This window comes from Monodelphis domestica, chromosome 1 (assembly GCF_027887165.1).
Source record: "Monodelphis domestica isolate mMonDom1 chromosome 1, mMonDom1.pri, whole genome shotgun sequence".
Taxonomy (NCBI): domain Eukaryota; kingdom Metazoa; phylum Chordata; class Mammalia; order Didelphimorphia; family Didelphidae; genus Monodelphis; species Monodelphis domestica.
The window spans coordinates 319,781,697-319,791,598 of record NC_077227.1 but is presented as its reverse complement, the minus strand read 5'-3'; the positions used below and the strand labels follow the sequence as shown (position 1 = coordinate 319,791,598).

The 9,902-nt window shown below is 38.4% G+C and overlaps 1 long non-coding RNA gene across 1 annotated transcript; it reads right to left on the bottom strand.

The window, feature by feature from the left end:
- Positions 1 to 1,206: 1,206 nt before the first annotated feature.
- On the bottom strand, positions 1,207 to 9,304 carry LOC103093237 (uncharacterized). The gene is made up of 2 exons (XR_008915084.1): positions 9,154 to 9,304; positions 1,207 to 2,258 (listed from the first exon to the last, which is right to left on the bottom strand). It is a non-coding gene; the product is annotated as an uncharacterized LOC103093237 (long non-coding RNA).
- Positions 9,305 to 9,902: the final 598 nt, after the last annotated feature.

Here is a 9,902-nt window from a genome sequence, read left to right as displayed (position 1 = left end):
TTTCATGATTAGCACTCTCCAAGTTAGCAGTCCTCAGAAGAGCTGTTTGAAAGTCACCACCACCAAGTGAGGACAAAGAGAATTCTATCTCCTGGATCCCCTCCCTTGGTCGATATGGGGGAGAGACTTTGAATTGTCCCTAGCCTTGGTTGCCACTCTCAGATTCCTGCCATTCCCAAGTTCTCTCCTTCCAAGCAAGAAATGTGTGGAAGGTGGCAAAGACAATAGCCTCCTTGATCTCTCCCAATTACGAGCATAGCCTAGAAAGGTCTTGAACCCTTGGCAGCCTTCACCCTCTGTCTCTTCCTTGCTCTTGATGCCTGCTTCAACCCAATATACTCTTTAATCTATTGTGTGCTGCCCCCTTAGTCTTACCCCTGCACTGTCAGTGCCAGGTCAGGACAGAGGGACGAGTCAGGACAGACTTACTGAATCTTTCCTCTTGTTGAGAGAAGCAGGCCCAGGACCTGTTGAATGCCCTAAGAAGATTCTCTGGGGTGAAAGGCATGACACCACAAGAGTTTACTCAGAGGTGAGAGGCAAAGCTCCCCTATTCCATCAAAACAGTCATGACCTGGGCAATCTCATTCAGTGGGCCCCTAATGTCTACTACCAGGGAGGTGGTGTTGGGACTCTCTCTCCCCTCAGGCCCTTGCAAACCCAACTGTGGCCTGTGCCCCAACACTCATGAAAAGAATGTGACCCTTGACCTTTAATGACAAGCTTAAGAAGCTTGCCTCTTTCTCTCCTTGGGCTGCTCCCATAGCACCGACTCCATGGCTCTGGACCTTCAGGGACATTTTGGGTGAGGATCATGCTGACATCCTAGGCTCTGGATATGGAAACACCCCGGCCCTCTGAAGGGAAAGATGCTGAAGGTGGAGAAAGGGAGAGATCTTCTGGTCTATCCCTCCCCAGACCTATTTCCACCTATAACAGTTGTGGATAAGCTGTTCCCCAGAGGTACAACTGAGCCTTTCTGACAGTTGCCCTTGACCTAGGCCAGGTGGATCCCACTGGAAAAGAGTGAGAAGACCTCTTCAGAGTCCATCTTGTTGTATACAGACTGTAACATCTAATAAAGATGTCTAGGGTTCCAACTCGAAGCAGGATGTGCTTATAGAAAAATATGATCCACTGGAATCCTTCTAAGGAATAACTCTTATGAGGCATATATGACACTGAGACATACAAATAAAGCATTCCTTCCTAAAGAAAGAGAAATTCTCATTATTGGGGTGATCAAGTGGTTCCATGGACTGCAAACTAAATGTGCCACTTGTGGAATGGGCCCGACCTCTGGCAAGAGAAAAGCCAGTGGCAGGGCCTACTCACCTTCTCAACTAGAAATTCAGAACTGATGGGAGTCGGCACATGTACATAGAGGATAAAGGCCACTGAAGCTGCCATCAACATCCCCAAGATGTCTGCTTCAAAGTACATAATTCCAGACTACCTTACTGCCCCCCTAACCAGGGGAACCTGAAGTGACCACTAAAATTCAGGACCTGAGTACAGGCCCAAGCCTAGGTTCATCTCCTTGAGACTCATCCTATGTATATCTTGAACAAAGACTTTGACTCCAGGATGTTTGTTTGAAGGAAATATGGACATTTGCTCTATTTCCTAACAGGTGAGGACAGAAAGAGCCCATTCTTCTGGATCCCTCTCCATTTGATTGGCCCTTACTTAGTGGCTTCTCCAGATACCCAAAGACTTTTGCTAGGGAAAATGGAACAGTTTCCTGTACAGGATATTTCCACCTATAACATATATATGCTAATGATTTCTCAAGTCTTTTGTGAAAAACTCCAAAACTATTCTCCAAAGATGATTCATTTAGTGTGGATGGATTTTGCTGAGATCACTAGAGGATACAAGGAACATGGTTGTCCATTGTGACACTGGGACCTTGCCTTCAATCTCCATGATGTCTGCTTCAAAGTCAAGGTTGAGTTTGGACCATAAGTATACTCCTGGAATTATAAAGATGAGGAAGACAGAAGGCAATGTTACATGCTTCTTCCAAACAACAAGGAACTGAACACCTCATATATTTCAACACCACCCCTCATCCCCACAGGTGCCAGCCAGGATGGAGAGAATATGGTACTGGATCTTTAGTAAGAAGATTGTCCTGAGTGTGACAGTGACCGAAGTTCGGCTGGAAGTCAGATGCTCTGTCCAAAGATGCTTGCTGTCCAATGGAATCCTCAATGAAAGCATGTAAATGAAGCAGGTAAATAACACATTTCTCCCTAAAAAAAAGATAAAAAAGGATCAAAATGCCAAATATTAGAAAGAGTTGAGATTAATGAGAAATACTAAGGACAGCAAAAAAGATTTTTTAAAAGTTATATTAATAAATCATATGAAAAAAATCCCTAGATTGCTTGTAATTAGAGTAATGCAGATTAAAGCAATTTGGAGAGTCAATCTTATATCTTTCAGACTGGAAAGTTGATAAACAGGAAACTGACAAGTGTTGGAAGGGCTGTGGGAAACCAAGTCACTAAAACACTGTTAGCAGAAGCTATAAATTGATCAGGCCATTCTAGAAAGCAAAATATATGCTCAAAATATACCTAAACCAGGAAGAGCAAAAATAAAGAAAACTATAGACTAATTTTGCTGATAAATATTGATGCAAACATTTTGCATATCATGCTAAACAGCTTACTCCCACACCCTCTATATATTCTTCTTCTAACTACTCTGATAATAACAACTATTTTTAAGAGTTACAGATATCATCCTTCCATATAGAAATATAAACAATTTGACCTTATTGAAGTCCTTAAAATTTTTCTTTCTTATTTACCTTTTTATGCTTCTCTTGAATTTTGTATTTGGATATCACATTTTCTGTTTAAGTCTGGTATTTTCTTCAGTAATGTTTTGAAAACTTCTATTTTATTAAATGACCAACTTTCCCCTGAAAGAATATAGTCAGTTTTGATGGGTAGGTGATTCTTGATTGTAAACTCAGTTCCTTTGTCTTCAGGAATATCATAATCTAAGCCTTCCTTCTGGTCCAATGTGGAAGCTGCCAGATCCTGCATAATCCTCTTAGTGCCATCCTCTTTCCCCCCTCCTTTTTTTTTTAAAAAGTATATCATTTTAAACAGCTTAATATCATAACTTCTGCCCATATATATTTCTTCTATCTACTATGAAAATGAAAACAATTTTTAAGAGTTACAGATACCATTTTTCCATATAGGAATACAATCAGTTTGACCTTATTGAAGCCCTTAATTATTTTTCTCTTTCTTGCTTACCTTTTTATGGTTCTCTTGAATTTTGTTTTTGGACATCAAATTTTCCATTTAGTTCAGGTCTTTTCTTTAAGAATGTTTGAAACTCTTCTATTTTATTAAATGCCCATACTTTCTCCTGAAAGTATATAGTCAGTTTTGATGGGTAGGTGATTCTTGGTTGTAGATCCAGTTCTCTTACCTTCCTAAATATCATATTCTAAGCCTGGTGGTCCTTTAGTATAGAAGATGCCAGATCCCGTGTAATCCTGACTAGTGCTCCCTGATACCTGAATTGTTTCTTTCTGGCTGTTTGATTTTCTCCTCAGCCTGGGAGCTCTTGATCTTGACTACAATATTCCTGGGAGTTTTCATTAGGGGATTTATTGCAGGAGGTTATCTGTAGATTCTTTCAATCTCTATTTTACACTCTTATTCAATAACATCAGAGCAGTTTTCTTGTATAATTTCTTGTAATATGATGTCTAGGCATTTGGAGGGGTCACAACTTTCAGGTAGTCCAGTAATTCTTAAATTGTTTCTCCTGAATCTATTTTCCAGGTCATTTAAATGAGATATTTCATGTTTTCTTTGATTTTTTCTTTGATTTTGTTTTATTGTTTCTTGATATTTTGTGAAATCATTAGTTTCTATTTGCCCAATTCTAATTTTTAAAAACTGAATTTCTTCCATGATTTTTTGATCCTCCTTTTCCACTTGGCCAATTCTACTTCTCAAGACATTCTTTTCTTCACTGGATTTTTGTGCCTCTTTTTCCAATTGACCAATTTTGCGTATTAAGTTGTTATTTTTTTGGCATTATTTTCCCATTTTTCTTCAACTTGTCTTATTTTGCTTTTTGAGTTCTTCCAGAGCTTGAGACCAATTCTCTTTTCTTTTTTTTTTTAAGTTTTGCATGTGGTTTCTTGGATCTCACCACCCCAGTTGGTTCTGTTCTTTGCTCTTTTTCCCTGTAGAAATTTTTGAGGATTGTTTTTTTTTTCTTTTTCTGTTTGCTCATTTCCCCAACTTATTTGCCTGTAGATTGGAAATTTTGAAAGCTGCTTGCTGATTCTGTCTCCTCTGCTGGCTTGCAGGTTTAGGCACTGAAAGTTATTTTGCCCTGGTGCTAAATCTTCACTGCAGCTTCAGAGACTTGAAAGGGCCCAGTGCTATGGACTTCTGGACTTCACTGCGGGCTGGTGCCAGGACCTGGGACTTCAAGGGCTGCATCTGAGATGCTCTTCTGTTGGTGTAGCCCATGTCCTGGGATCCCAAAGTTGGTCTATGTCCAGGTTCGGAATCTGGCGCAGTAGGACGGGAGGGGGTGGTGGTTGGCCAGCACTCCTCTGTGTGCATTTTTGCTTCTGGGTCCCCCTTATTCCATGAAAGACAACTCTCTCTGCCCATTTTTCAAGTTGGTTTCAGTAGGAGAGCTCACTCTATCCTGCTTTGACTCCTATTGTTTTGAGACACTATCTAAAGATTAGTTTAGAAGGATTGTTAGAGTGGTTTCAGCTTTTGCCTCCACCAAGCCACCATTTAGGCTCTACTGCATCCAAAATTTTTAAATAAAATACTAGTAAGGACATTATAGCAATATATCACTAAGATCATACACTATTACCAAGTGGGCTTTATACCAGCAATGCAGAGCTGGTTCAGTGTTAGGAAAACCATTAGCATAACTGACTATATCAATAACAAAACCAACAGAAATCATGATTATCTCAAAAGATGCACAAAAAGCCTTTGACAAAATATAACATTCATTCCTATTAAAAACATGCATAGGAATTAATGGAACTTTTCTTAAAATTATAAATAGTATATATCTAAAACCATCAGGAAACATCTATAATAAAGATAAACTAGATGGCTTCCCAAGAAGATCAGGAGTGAAGAAAGGGTGCCTATTAACACCACTATTATTCAATATTATACTAGAAAGGCTAGCTATACCAATAAGAAAAGAAAAGGGAAATAAAAGAAGTAGATAGGCAATGAAGAAACCAAATTATCATTCTCTGCAGATGATATAATGGTATACTTAGAGAATTCTAAAGATTCAACTAAAAAACTAGTTGAAATAATTAACAACTTTAGCAAAATTGTAGGATATACAATAAATCCATATGAATCATCAGCAATAAAGCTCAGAAACAAAAAATCGAAAAAGAAATTCTACTTAACTGTAGATAATATAAAATACTTGGATGTCTATCTGCCAAGACAAACCCAGAAATTATATGAACACAATTCCAAAACATTTTTCACAAAAATAAAGTCAGATCTAAACAACTGGAAAAATATTAATTATTTATGGGTTGACTGAGCCATTATAATACAAATGACAATACTCCCCAAATCCATCTAATTATTCAGTGCTATACTAATAAAATTGCCCAAAAATTGTTTGATAGGACTAGAAAAAATAACAACAAAATTCATCTGGAAGAATAAAAGATCAAGAATATCAGAGGAATTATTGAAAAATGTGAAAGAAGGTCTGTAATTACAAATTATATCAAAATACTCTGGTATTGGCTAAGAAATAGAGCAGTATGAATCAGTGGAACAGATTAGCTACACAATATATAGTAGCAAATATTTAGTGTTTCATCAACCTAAATATCCCAAGCTTTTGGGACAAGAAATCATTTGGGACAAGAAACCAAAAATGCTAGGAAAAATGTTAAGAGGCATTGCAGAGACTGGACATTGACCAACATCACATTCTATATCCCAAGATAATGTCAAAATGGCTCTATGATTTAGATATAAAGGGTACTACTGTTAGCAGGTCAGAGGAGCAGAGAATAGTCTACCTGTCAAATCTATAGATGGGGAAGAATGTATGACCATACAAGATAGAAAGCATTACAAGACATAAAATGGACAACTTTGCTGCTATCAAGCTAAAAAGGTTTTACAAAAACAAAACCAATGCAACAAAGATTAGAAGAAAATGAGAAAGCTGGGAAAATTTTTTTTTATAGTAAGTGTCTCTGATAATGGTCTTATTTCTCAAATATATAGAGAACAGAGCTAAGTTTATAAGAATATAATCATTCCCCAATTGATAAATGTCAAAGGTAATTTTGAATGAATAAGCAGTTTTCAGATGAAAAAATCAAGGCTATAGATAACTGAAGGGAAAAAATGCTCTAAATTGCTCTTGCTTGGAGAAATGCAAATTATAATAACACCCTACACATATCAGGCTGGCTAATATGACAGAGAAGGAAAATAATAAATGCTGGAGGGGATGTGGGAAAATTGGGATACTAATATACTGTTGGTGGAATTGTGAACTGAACCAACAATTCTGGAGAGTGATTTGGAATTAGGCCGATAGGGCTTTAAAACTAGGGGCAGCTAGGTGGCTCAGTGGTTGGAGAGCCAGGCACAGAGATAAGAGGTCCTGGCTTCAGACACTTTCTACCTGTGTGACCCCAGGCAAATCACTTAACCCCCATTGCTTCATTCTTACCACTCTTCAGCCTTGGAATCAATATACAAAATTGATTCTAAAATGGAAGATAAGGATTTTTTTTTTAAAAAAGGGGTCTTTAAAATGGTGTGCACAATGCTCAAAAAGTTATCAAACCATGCATGCCCTCTGACTCAACTATACTACGACTAGGCCTATACTTCAAAAGAAATCAAAGAAAAAGGAGATGGATCTATGCCAAATTTGTTTATAGAAGCTCCGTATTATTAGTAGCCAAAAATTGGAAATAGAGGTGCTGTCGTAATGGGGAACAGTAACTGTGATTTATGAAAATAATGGAATATCAAATAGTAAGTCCAAAAAAATGAAGATAAAAACTATCACTCACTATCTCAAAGAGGTGATGAACTTCAAATGTTGAGATATCCATTTCCAGACATGGCTAAGGTGGAAATATGTTTTGCTGAACTATGTGGATATGTATTAAGGACATTTACTTTGTTTTTAGTTTGCTCCATGGAACATGAAGGTAATGAGATGGACAGATGAATTAAAACATGCTTATTAACATAGAAAATAAAAATAATAAACTTCAAAAAAATAAAAGCTATATTAGAGGAAAGAGGAGACAAAGAAAGAATAGGGCCACTATTTGGTATAGATAGGGATAAAGAACTGACAACAGAGAGAAAGCAAAGCTAGCTGACTCATTCTTTTTGCTGACAAGGAGAATGATTATTGAATGTGGACTGGAAAAGACAGACAAAAATATAGGCATTAAAAAAAACTAAGGAAGAGAACTAGCCTAGATATATCTAGAATAAATAGATATAGCTATATAATATGTAATAGCTATGTTGAGAAAATTATTCTTTATCTAGAATAATATCTACCTGTCCTTACTGAGTTAACATGATCAAACCCAAACAAATGATGTCTCAGAATGTTAAGAATAGACAGATGTGATTGCTGAGTTCCTTTTAGCAATCTTTAAAAGACCATGGAAAACATCACAATGCCTGCAAGGAACGTTCTGATTCCCTCATGAAGAAGAAGAGAATGAAATCTACACATTTTAAATTTAAGCCTGACAATAAAACAAGAAGGTTGACATCAGTTTTAAGCAAATCCTGAGGTTAAAACATAGTTGGTTAACATCTAAACAAGGAAATGGTGATCTAACATGTCTATAAAATAAACAATAGCTAACATTTATATAGTACTTACTAACATGTCAGGCATTGTGCAAAATACTTTATAAATATTATCTTACAATAACCCTAGGAGGTAGGTGTATTACTATCCCCATTTTATAAAAAAGGAAACTGAGGCAAACTTCAAAAGTGATGTGAGTGATTTGCCTAGGGTCCTTATAGTTAGTAAGTACCCGAGATCAGATTTGAACTCACTGTCTTTCTGACTCCATATCCAAGGCTCTATCCACTGAACCTCCAAACTACTTTTTTTGTTGTTGTTGACAAATATTGGGCTGGAGGATCAGGAGGGAGGATGCACAGGAGTCCAACACAACAGGATCGAAATAAATCTGTTGATAGAAATGTCTATCAGAGATGGTTCCTGGTGTGGGACTGAGAACTCTAGCTATTTGCTGAGACACTATAGCAACTCCAGATCCATCCCTAGTGAGTCAAAGAAAACTGGATGATTAGGAATTAGAACCCCTGTCTAGATTTGGAGCAATATAGTAAGCCACTGTGAAGGTCTGCTCAGGTTTTAACTTTTTCCTTTTCCAACCTTTGATTTGTAACTTTTATTTTTAATTTTTAGAAAAACCCTTACCTTCCATCTTAGAATCAATACTACATATTGGTTCTAAGGCAGAAGAACAGTAAGGGCTAGGCAATGGGGGTTAAGTGACTTGTCCAGGGCCACACAGCTGGTAAGTGTCTGAGGCCACATTTGAACCCAAGACCTCACGTCCTGGCTCTCAATCCACTGAACCACCCAGTTGCCCCATTTATAACGAACTATTCTTGTGGTCCTTTAAATCTTTCTTTAAAATCCAAAGTGTAAAAATCAGTGGGACCAGTCCCAGGAAAGTAGTAAAGAGTAAGGACCAGAGAAAGAGACACAAAAAAAAGAGAAAAGAAAGGGGAAAGGAGAAAGAGAGACAGAGAGAGAGAGAGAGAGAGACAGAGAGAGAGACAGAGAGAGAGACAGAGAGAGACAGAGAGACAGAGAGAGAGAGAGAGAGAGAGAGAGAGAGAGAGAGAGAGAGAGAGAGAGAGAGAGAGAGAAGGAGAGACAGACAGACAGAAAGACAAATAAAGAGTCCCTCCCAATTATACAGGGCCTTTACTTCTTATAGCAGGGAAGCACAAGTTGGGGGCTGGGCCCAGTAGGGGACTGTTGGACTGGAGAGGTGGGGGTGGGGTGGGGGTGGGTGGGAGGATGAAAGATCTTCAGGCATCAAATTGTTACCTTGTTCTTTGTGTCTTGATCTATGAATATGATACCAATTCCTTTTCTTCTTGCATGTAACACTTATTTGGAGGAATTTTGAGAGCTTCTGAGGGCTGGAGAAAATGTCTAGTCTAGTCCTCCATTTTGTTGGTCATGTGATCTGTGCCTGTGAGTGTTCTCTCCCCCTACTCCCCTCCCCCTCCCCCTCTCCCTCCCTCCCCTCTCTCTCTCTCTCTCTCTCTCTCTCTCTCTCTCTCTCTCTCTCTCTCTCTCTCTCTCTCTCTCTCTCTCTCTCTCTCTCTCTCTTTCTCTTTTTCTCCTTTCCCTTCTCCCCTACCTCCTTTTCTCTCTCCTCTTTCTCTTCCCTCTATCTCTGCTTCTCTCCATCATCTTTCCATCAGCCTGTCTGCCCTTTTCTCTGGTTCTGAATCTCTGTTTCTGACTGTCTTTCCTTCTCCCTCTGTCTGTCTCTCTTTGTCTTTCCCTCTCTCTCTGGTTCTTTTCTTCTTTTCTCTCCCTCTCCCTCCCTCCCCCCTCTCTGTTTCTCCTTATCTCTGGCTGCCTTCTTCCTCATTCTTCTCATCTTAGTTGTTTAGTTCCCTTTTTTGCTTTCTAGGCTTTCTCCTTATAACTTTTTTTGTTTTGTCTTTTCTCTCCTTTTCCTTCTTTCAGGAAGAGAAAGGAAAAAGAAAGAAAGAGTGAGAGAGAGGGAGGAACTGAGGGAGAGAGGGAGGAATCTGAGTTTCAGATAAAGTGCCAGAGGAAAA